At 39.5% G+C, this 9,149-nt stretch overlaps 1 pseudogene; it reads right to left on the bottom strand.

The window, feature by feature from the left end:
• Positions 1–6,305: 6,305 nt before the first annotated feature.
• Positions 6,306–7,890, bottom strand: LOC147604460 (uncharacterized; annotated as a pseudogene).
• Positions 7,891–9,149: the final 1,259 nt, after the last annotated feature.

The following is a 9,149-nucleotide window of genomic DNA, read 5'->3' as shown; positions in this document are numbered from 1 at the left end:
TTTTGGCCGTCTTGTGATTAAGGTCGTGATGATAAAGTTGCAACTGCTGACGGAGAGTCAATGAAGGACGTCTCGCGTAGCAAGGTCGGCCGAGGTCTTGACCAGCCTCGGTACGATTAAAATGGTGAGCTTCCGGTACGGTGGATGAGGGGCCAAGGAAGCGGCCTATGAGTGAAGCGCTAGGTCACCTGCGAAGGATCCTAGAGGGTGCTGACCATACGGTGCTCGGGCTCTGGGTCGCCTAGGATACCCACGCGTGCGTCGAGGAAGATATTGGAACAAGAGTAGGAGTTGTTTTCTGAAATGGGCATGGATCTGGTTGATTGACCTTGCTGGTCTTCAATGGATGAGTCCATGGCTCTTTATATGGATCTGTTGGTTGATCTTGCTGATCTTCAACGAGAGTCCATCTTGATAAGTGATTATATTACCGAGTATTAAGGGCTAGGAACTATCGAAACGGCCCCTGAGCGTTCTAGTTGCCAATGATGCCATAGATACTCTGATGAAGGAATGATGGGAAATTAAGAATCAATTGGATAAATTGGAAGATCGTGATCAGTGATACTATGGTTTTATTAAAGGATTGTTTTAAACTGGTTGAATCTGTGAAAAGGCAATTTCATATTGGGTGTGTGAGTGGTGTGACTAGTTTATTTTTGCATGAACATCCGGCTAGGGGGCCTTGGAACTCTTTTCCTTGGTACCCGGGACAAAACCTAACCAAATTCTTAATTGGATCCCATCACTACAGTGGTTGGTAACCCATGGGATCGGATGGGGTTAGGCTGGACTGATGGATCCGTAAATCGAGACTCAAACTTTTGTTTTTTACGATAGATAAAATAAATCTCGGACAGTAACTATTCTATGGATAGGAATCAGGCTGTGCCTCTTGAATGGGAAAAAAAGCGTTGATCCCAATGATCCAAGTGCAAGTTCCTTCCTTGATCTGACCAAGCATCTTATAGATGTAATTGGATCAGCTCGATCAGAAATGATCTTGACTACGTTAGAGTAAAAAGTTATCCTGGTGGAATCGCCCGTGCTTTTCGGTAAAGGAAGTTTTTCCGGGTTCGGTTTTGGAACAACCGACGGATTAGTCTCTTATCCAGATATCCGTGGGTGAGGCCCCGAATGTGGGACCCCTGTCCCGCGCGAGAAGTGCTACTTCCGCTGCTAGTATCCCGAATCTGTTGCTCGGTGGGAACAGGGATCTTACAGATTTTGTTTAATTACAAGAAAGACCATTAAGTTTAAGTTTAAAGAAAATTTTCAAGGTTGAAATGTTGATAAAAATCAAAGCTGTTTTCTTGATTTTTACATAAAATGGCCTTAATGCTTGATATATATGTGTAAGTTCAAATTTTTAAAGTCTGATTATTACCATAAAGTCACTAGTAATTATTTATCTCTCTTTGAGACAATATTGAAACCAATTTTACAAGCTATGGGCTCAAAAGTAAATCTTGCAAAATGTTGATAAAGAGCCAAAATTTGATACTTCTAGATTTTTTCAACATATGAGATAAGATCTAAACCAAGCCATATTTTGTACACATGTTTTATATATTGTTATGGATTAACTTAAAATTTTTGGGAGCCTAATATAATATTTAGCATCCAATTTATATCGTAGATTGTTTTTTAGTTATGCTCAAATTTACTCTAATTTTGAAATACAAGGACTAAGAGATTGTATATGTGAATCCAAGTGTCTAAATTACACCCAATCACTATAACTAGTCACATGATCTAGAGATACAAACACAAAAATACCTATACTAAGCATCATTTGATGATTCCTTCCAATGTTCTGAAATCCAATGTTGATGTTCTTGCTGTTTTTGGCTAATAATCTCTGTAGCACTTATTATCTTTTATTTTTTATTTTTTTTGTGATTTGATGATTTTTCTTTACAAATGAATGTTAGTGCTACCTGGAGGGTGTTATATACAAGCATACAACCATTTAGTTGAGTTTTTTGAATAAACTTCCAGATCACTAGGGTAACCACTATACTTATTTGATATGTAAATCACATCAATATCAATGTTTTGGTCATTTCTAATGTTGTTACATGTTTTGGTCATTTCTAATGTTGTTACATGTTTTGGTCATTTCTAATGTTGTTACATGTTTCCAATACTTAAAAATAGTATCTAAAAAAGTATAGCTCATTGAAACAAATTCTACTTTTTAGCGTAGTATTTCAAGATTTAAAATGTAGTTCTCCATGTGCTGAAACTTGTGGTGCCATAATTTTATGGGCACCTTGCACTCAGGTTTAATGCCATTTGAGGCCTCTCATATTTTTATCAGATACCTTAGTAGGTTTATATTAAGCTCCAAAAGGTATGTCTTAAGAAACTACCTACATGCTAGGTTGTAAATTTCTTTCCAAAACATCAAAAGGACAGTTTTACGTCCCTCTGAGCTACCAAACTAGTGTTAACATGGAATTACAAATAGGATTCTTTTAAATTGCGGGTTTTGATTTTAGAAGAAACTTGCCTGGGACTTGTTGTGACTGCCATTCTGTGACTCTGATGCTTGTGGTTGACATGCTCCCATACCTTGCCAGTTAACACCCCCCCACCCCATTTCACTCTACGAATGGATAATGTGCACGGATGGTGTAAATGAGTGTGAGTCAAAAGAAGCTAACAGATCTAGGCTTCATGCTAAGCCCAATCTCTTTAAATATGGGGATCATAGAGTCAAAGAGCTTAATGAAATGGCCCAACACATACTACAATGGCTAAGCCAAATCATCAATATGCCCGAGGAATCATATCAAGAACTTTTAAAATCTTAGGAGGAGATATTAAACTTAGTTTAACTTGCCATTAGTGAGGGAGCAGCCAAGTGATTAGACAGACCCATCTCCATAGATGTATGTAAGGGGGCTTTAGAAACTTTGGGATGGGAGATATCTCTTAGATGGGAAGGATTAACAATTGCATTCTTCCTTCAATTCTTGTCCCAGCTATAATATGCTACTACTTGCATTGCTAATAGGGTGTTTAGATTTGGTTTTGCTAAGGAAGGAATTAAAAAAGACCATATCAAGATAATACCTAAAAAATTGGTTTGTTCCCATCCCAAACGTAGAAATGTCATCCCCATGATTCCAATGTTTTATAAAATCATTGCTAAAGAATTGGCCATCAAATTAGCTCCAATGCCAAACCAAGTTGTAAATCCTCACTAGCATGGATTTATAAAAGGGGAGGTCCATGTATGATAGCATCCTGGTAGGAAACGATTATGCACACACTTCTCAACAAAAGTGGTGTTGCTCGAGCTTTTTGACCTATATAAAGCTTATGATAGGGTCAGTGTATTCTTTTGGGCACCCCGCTAGGATTTCTAGAATTTTTGTTGATCAGGCTTAAATTTTGATCATAAAATTGAGATTATGAAGCATTGACCCTATCATTTTTCTCAAAGTTTAAGCTCAAGAGATTGTGCAACTTTTTCCAAAGCCTCAAGGTCTCGGTGTAATTTGAGACTAATCTCTCTAAATAAGAGAGGAGCACTCATTTGACCCATCATGTTAGACTGGTAGTATGGTTGAGCTCTAGGATCAATCTTTGGGCGCTTTGGAAAGCATCTTCGAGTGGGTACTACTAAAAAATGTGCCTTTCATTGGGTATTGGAGAAAGTTAAAAGTTAAATGCTGAAATGGTATTATGTCTTGATACATCTAAGTGGAAGGGTAAAGGTGGTCCATCCCTCTTAATATGTTCAACTCACCCATCTTGAGTATGGCTAAAAGATACTAAAATGATTTCCTAAATCCAATCAAAATCTTTTTTTGGAAGAAAGGTCCTAAGCAAGCTAGAGTGACGGATTGGTGCAAGTGGAGCAATATTTCTAGGCCTATGAAAATGGGGGGCTGGGGTTATTAACCCTTCTGTTCATGCCACTGCTATGTTTGCAAAATTTTATTTTTTAGATCTTGCCAAAGGTGAACAATCTTGGACATGTATGCTTAAATTTTTAGTCTATAAGGCTAAAGCCAGATCATAGAAAAGAACCTAGAAGGCGCAGAGAAACTTATGGCACATTCATTTTTGAAAATCAAAGGGTATTCTTCATTGTATTTTTGCAATAACTTAAGGGGTGTTGCATCTACTCTTGGTTGGAGGATCAAAAAGATAATTTGGGAATTTCATTTTAAATTTGTAACCTTGGTTGACCAACATTTGTGATCTACATATCAAGGGGGAGATGGCTAATTTTGCTAGGGTCTACAATAAAAAATGAAACTTTAGAAATTTTCAGGATGAAAACTTTGCAGACTGGAAGAGCTTGGATCGAGTGAAGAACCAATTGGACTAAACCATACGTGTTATTGTGGTATCTCATTGTTTTGACAGCTTTGCTACACTAATTGCCCCTCATGGACAGCAAAGTGAATTGTAACAATGTGTATTAGCCAATAACCATGAATTTATCCATGCCTTCTTTAAAAGAAGCATATGTTAAATTGATCTGGAATCTAGACTGGTTCCTTGAAGGTAAGAAAATGTGGAAAAGAAAGTGGTCAATAATTAAATGGAAGGTGATTATGGGAAATATTTGGCATAATGCAAGCCCTCTCTTCATGAAAGCTTTCATTTTAAAGGTGATTTTGGGTGCTTTACCCATTGGAACAAAGCTGGCTATGAGAGCATAGAGCAGGTAGTTTGTGCTCTGGTTGTAAAGTTACTAAAGAATCACTAGCCCATCTCTTCTGGGAGTGTCCCATCTTGGGCAAGGATTATAAAAAGATCTCTACTTGGTTATCATGTCTACTTGGTTATCATGTCTATGTAAAATTAAGTATAAAGCAGTTTTCATACTAGGATGAAATAATGAGATCACATCATAGTAGAAGCGTGTGTTGCTGGTAGATATGTTTCACTCTAGGGACCCAGTGTATGTGAACCTAGTAACATGTTTGATTAAAAGGTGGAGCAGGCCCAAGCCCAATGGATAGAGCTTGTAAGGGAAATGGTTTGAATGATCCTACATACTATTCAAGAGTAGTTATGCACTCCTTATGCATAAGCTGAATTTTATGTAACATTGAGTGCTATTCCAGTACTAGCAGATTGCTTTTGTAATTGTACATATAGTCCTCTCTAGTTTGGATGCTTTTGGTTTCCTTTCATAGACAATTAAATTTTTTATCTTATTAAAAAAAAGACAATTACATAGGTAGTCTTTGAAGAGAGAGAGAGGTTATGTATTTTATCATTTTTTACCTAAAATCTTTTTTATAATATTTATACATAAGTCTAAAAGAAAAGAAAAGAAAAGAAATTTGAGATCTTTTTATACCTAAAGATTTGTAATTTTTGACCTTTGTACTAAAGGGCCAAGTTTCAAAGCAAAAACGACTTTCAAGAGATTCATTAAATCTTACATAACTAGAATGCTTGGGTACCCTTATCTTCTTGATTGCTTGCACTTGTGCGTTGTCAACGTACTTTGAAAGAGCGTGTGTCCTTCTGTTCACGTATAAACATCTTGAAGCACTTAAATGAAGATGGATATTGCAACCCATACCATTTTTGCAGCACATCCTCTTCGTATGCGTGTCTTTCTCAAGTTTATATGAACAACTTATAGAGCTCGAACGAGCATGAAAATCAAGGCTATGATTATATTCGACGTGAGGAATTGATGGGACATCGACAGAGATCTCAGGGTACATCACAAAGTTGATAATTCCAAATTCATTAGCACGTTTGAATATGAGTTACACGTTTGAATATGAGTTACACGTCATTCATCAAGTCACTGGATTTTCGTGCTTGTTTATGTGAGTGAAGTTTTTTTTTAAACCATACATAAAGTATGGCAAGGAGTTGGCACAGTCCTCCCCGAAATTCTATAAACATAAAAGAACATAGTGCTTTCGATATCGAAAGTGGACCAAAACACCTTCAGTGTTGAAGGTGGCCGCTAGTCATGCGTATTGATTCATGATACAAAACTCATTTTCAAATGTGGTAATGAATTTTGAATCCCCATTGAACATAAGAACTGACTTCAAGCTCATCGATCGCGGATTTCAGTCTAGCATTGCTTCCAAGTATGCTTTCTTCATTTGAGCACAAAGTATGCTACCCAAGCACTCACACAAAACACGGTAAAAGAATATAAAAAAACAATCTTGTTTTGCAAGCTTCAGAGCATGGAGTGCACCTAGTTTTGATGATGATGATGATGAGTGTGTGTGTGTGTGTGTGTGTTTTGATGATGATGTGTGTGTGTGTGTGAGAGAGAGAGATTCCATAGATGTCCGTGGTCAGTGGCTAAAGTTGTATGCCTACCAGTTGCCTTGCCCATCAAACGTAGAAGGCCGTTATCCACCCGCCTCAAATAGCTTGGCCCTGATTCTTCCAACGTGTAATGGCAAATCTTCAATCAAAACTCCATGTAGATTGTATTCCTACTCATCTGAATGACTTACCCGGTTATCTTCCTTGCCATAGCCCCCGACCTGCAGCTTCTCTACCCACGTGTCAATCTCTTCCCAGTCCTCTCTTGAGCCTGCCAGTGTCACTTCAGGGATTCCACACATAATACAGAAACTGTAGTTAAAGTACTGCTTCATGGTGGCCATGAGGGTGACGATGGTGTCATTGTGGGTGGTGGTGGAGAAGCGAGGCAGCACCCAATTGCAGAACGTCGGGTCCTTGAGGTTTTCTCTGAGCTGGGAGGTCATGTCATTTGTAAAGTGCCCGTAAGAATAATTAACAATATTGAGCAATCCGATCTAGTAGACTATAAGCTCTTTCTTCGTGGGTGACAAACATGGAGCACAAGACCTACCCGAAGTGGATGACGATGGCGAGCCAGACATTGTTGGGGTAGATGAGCAGGTTGTGATGGTGACAATAGAATATCTTGAATTAATCGAAAGAACATGAATCTATAAAACATACTTGGAAAGGGTGATATAGAGGCACGCCCACTATCGAAAGAACATGAATCTATAAAACATACTTGGAAAGGGTGATATAGAGGCACGCCCACTATCGAGGAACCAATGCCTATACTTATAACCGATGGAGATCTTGAAGTACCTTACAAAAAGGATAATTACAAATTGGTTAGCACACCTGAATCTGAGTTACATGTTATTGCTCAAGTCATACGAATTTTGTGCTTGTTTGTGCAAGTGAAAAAGAAAACCATACATAAAAAGTATGGCGGTGAGTTGGCACAGTCCTCCCCAATATTTTATTAATATAAGGGAATGTGCCCTTCCCCCGTTTCTTCCCAAATAACACTCTCGGTATCAAAAGTGGACCAAAGATACACCATCAATGTTGAAAGTGGCCATTAGTTTGTTTGAATATAAAAGAGTGAAAAATAGGAATACCTTTGTCAGTCTTTGCGATATTGAAGTCGATGATGCAATGAGTCTCATAGGATATTGTTCCACGATTGCTTATTAATGTAGAGCTATAAGGTGCGTGGGAGTCATCTTCAACCTCGTAAACCAATTCTGCAATCTATAAAAAACATCCAAATCAGGAACAAAATTAAGATGTAGGCAAATCAAGTGGCTATCAAGGCAACTTGATCAAATAGCTAAGCCTAAAGAGGGCATGCTTGAGGAGCTTCTTTCTCGGTATGTTGTCTCTTGGAGTGCATTGATTGCAAGACATGTACAACATCGCCAAGTGTGGTGCTTTGGGGAGAGCACCACACTTGGCATACATATCAAGCACAGTCCTGCCAAGCATCATATCATTTCCAAACAACCCTTGTCTAGTAATCTTATCATGAATTTGTTTCTCTTTGTCAGCTTCCTTTATGCCTCCACAAGCTTTATTGATACAAGAAAAGGTCATTGCATCCGGAGAGAGGTCGTCATGCTCCATATGTTCAAAACAATTTAGTGCATCCTGACCATGCCCCTTCTAAGCATACACTACAATCTTAAAATTTGCATTTGGGCATTGTACATTTTTACCTACACCTTTGTAGATGCTAAATGAACTTAGGCAAATAATAGAAAATATGAGAAGTTTGCATGGAGACACCCTTGACAAGAGTTTTGGTGAGAGACAAGGGTGGCCTCCCATGGGTGCTCCCCCACAAATACATGGACTAGAGCAATTTTACTAGTGACTTAACAACTGTTTCGTTGTGCCCGGACAAGTTTGCAAGGAGGCACATTTGTCAAAAATGGAATCATCATCAACAAGGTTTTTGGCTAGATCAACAAGAAGGCAAGGGCAACCATCAAAAGAAGTTGGTGAGCATGAATGTGAAAAAAGGTGGGCTAGAAGCCCTGCCCACCACAAGTTAGGCCTACGGCCGTGGGTGCCATCCTAGAAGAATGCCCACTAAGCCATTTCAGTAAGGGAGGAGTAGGTGGTCATTTGAATGACGAATTTGAGGCGAGTTTGAGGGAGAAAGTGGTGCACTGCCCACTAGCCAGGGATGTGGCCATTTTCAAGAGAAAAACACTTAGTCGCACACTAGGCATGTGCAACCCCAGGGTCATGGTGGCCACCATCGAAAGGGAAGAAGCTCACTTGCAAGTAGCCAAGCCTACCCATAAACCGGGCTAGCATTGGCACTCACCCAGTCGGAGCTAGTCAGAGAGACACGACGGGCTAGACCACTACACTCATCAAGATCAATGAAGGGCATGGAGTCATGGGTGGTGCTATGCACTGTGGCCTACACTAAACATAGAAGGGCAGGTTACCTCCCAACAATGCCTTTAATCACCCATAAATGCCACCATAAAGTCATTACATGTCCCTCCTTTGTGCGCGCAGCAGTAGAGCTATGTAGCGGAGCATAAGGCGGTGGTGCCCACCTACAGCTAGCGCTCAACAAGCACATCCCCCGATAGTTGGCATAGAATAGATCTCGAAGCCTTTTTGCAGAGCAGGTGTTAAGCAAGGCCGGTGATGGGTAGCATCGCTTGTCCTGGGGCATTGAGAGGTTCTGCACGATTCGAAGAAGGGGCTACCGTCATCACCTATAGATAATCATCTCGTCAATCACAAACGACCATCATCACCTCTGCAAGCATCTTGAAGGAGGCCACACAACCATCCTGCAAACAACTATCAAGTTGCGCCAGCACGACGAGGACAAACGACCTTCTTTACCTTGTTTTTAC

The sequence above is a fragment of the Cibotium barometz genome, chromosome 61 (assembly GCF_041138505.1).
Source record: "Cibotium barometz isolate CiBa-2024 chromosome 61, ASM4113850v1, whole genome shotgun sequence".
Taxonomy (NCBI): Eukaryota; Viridiplantae; Streptophyta; class Polypodiopsida; order Cyatheales; family Cibotiaceae; genus Cibotium; species Cibotium barometz.
Note: the sequence above shows the minus strand (reverse complement) of the source record. Positions and strands in the feature narration are given on the sequence as shown.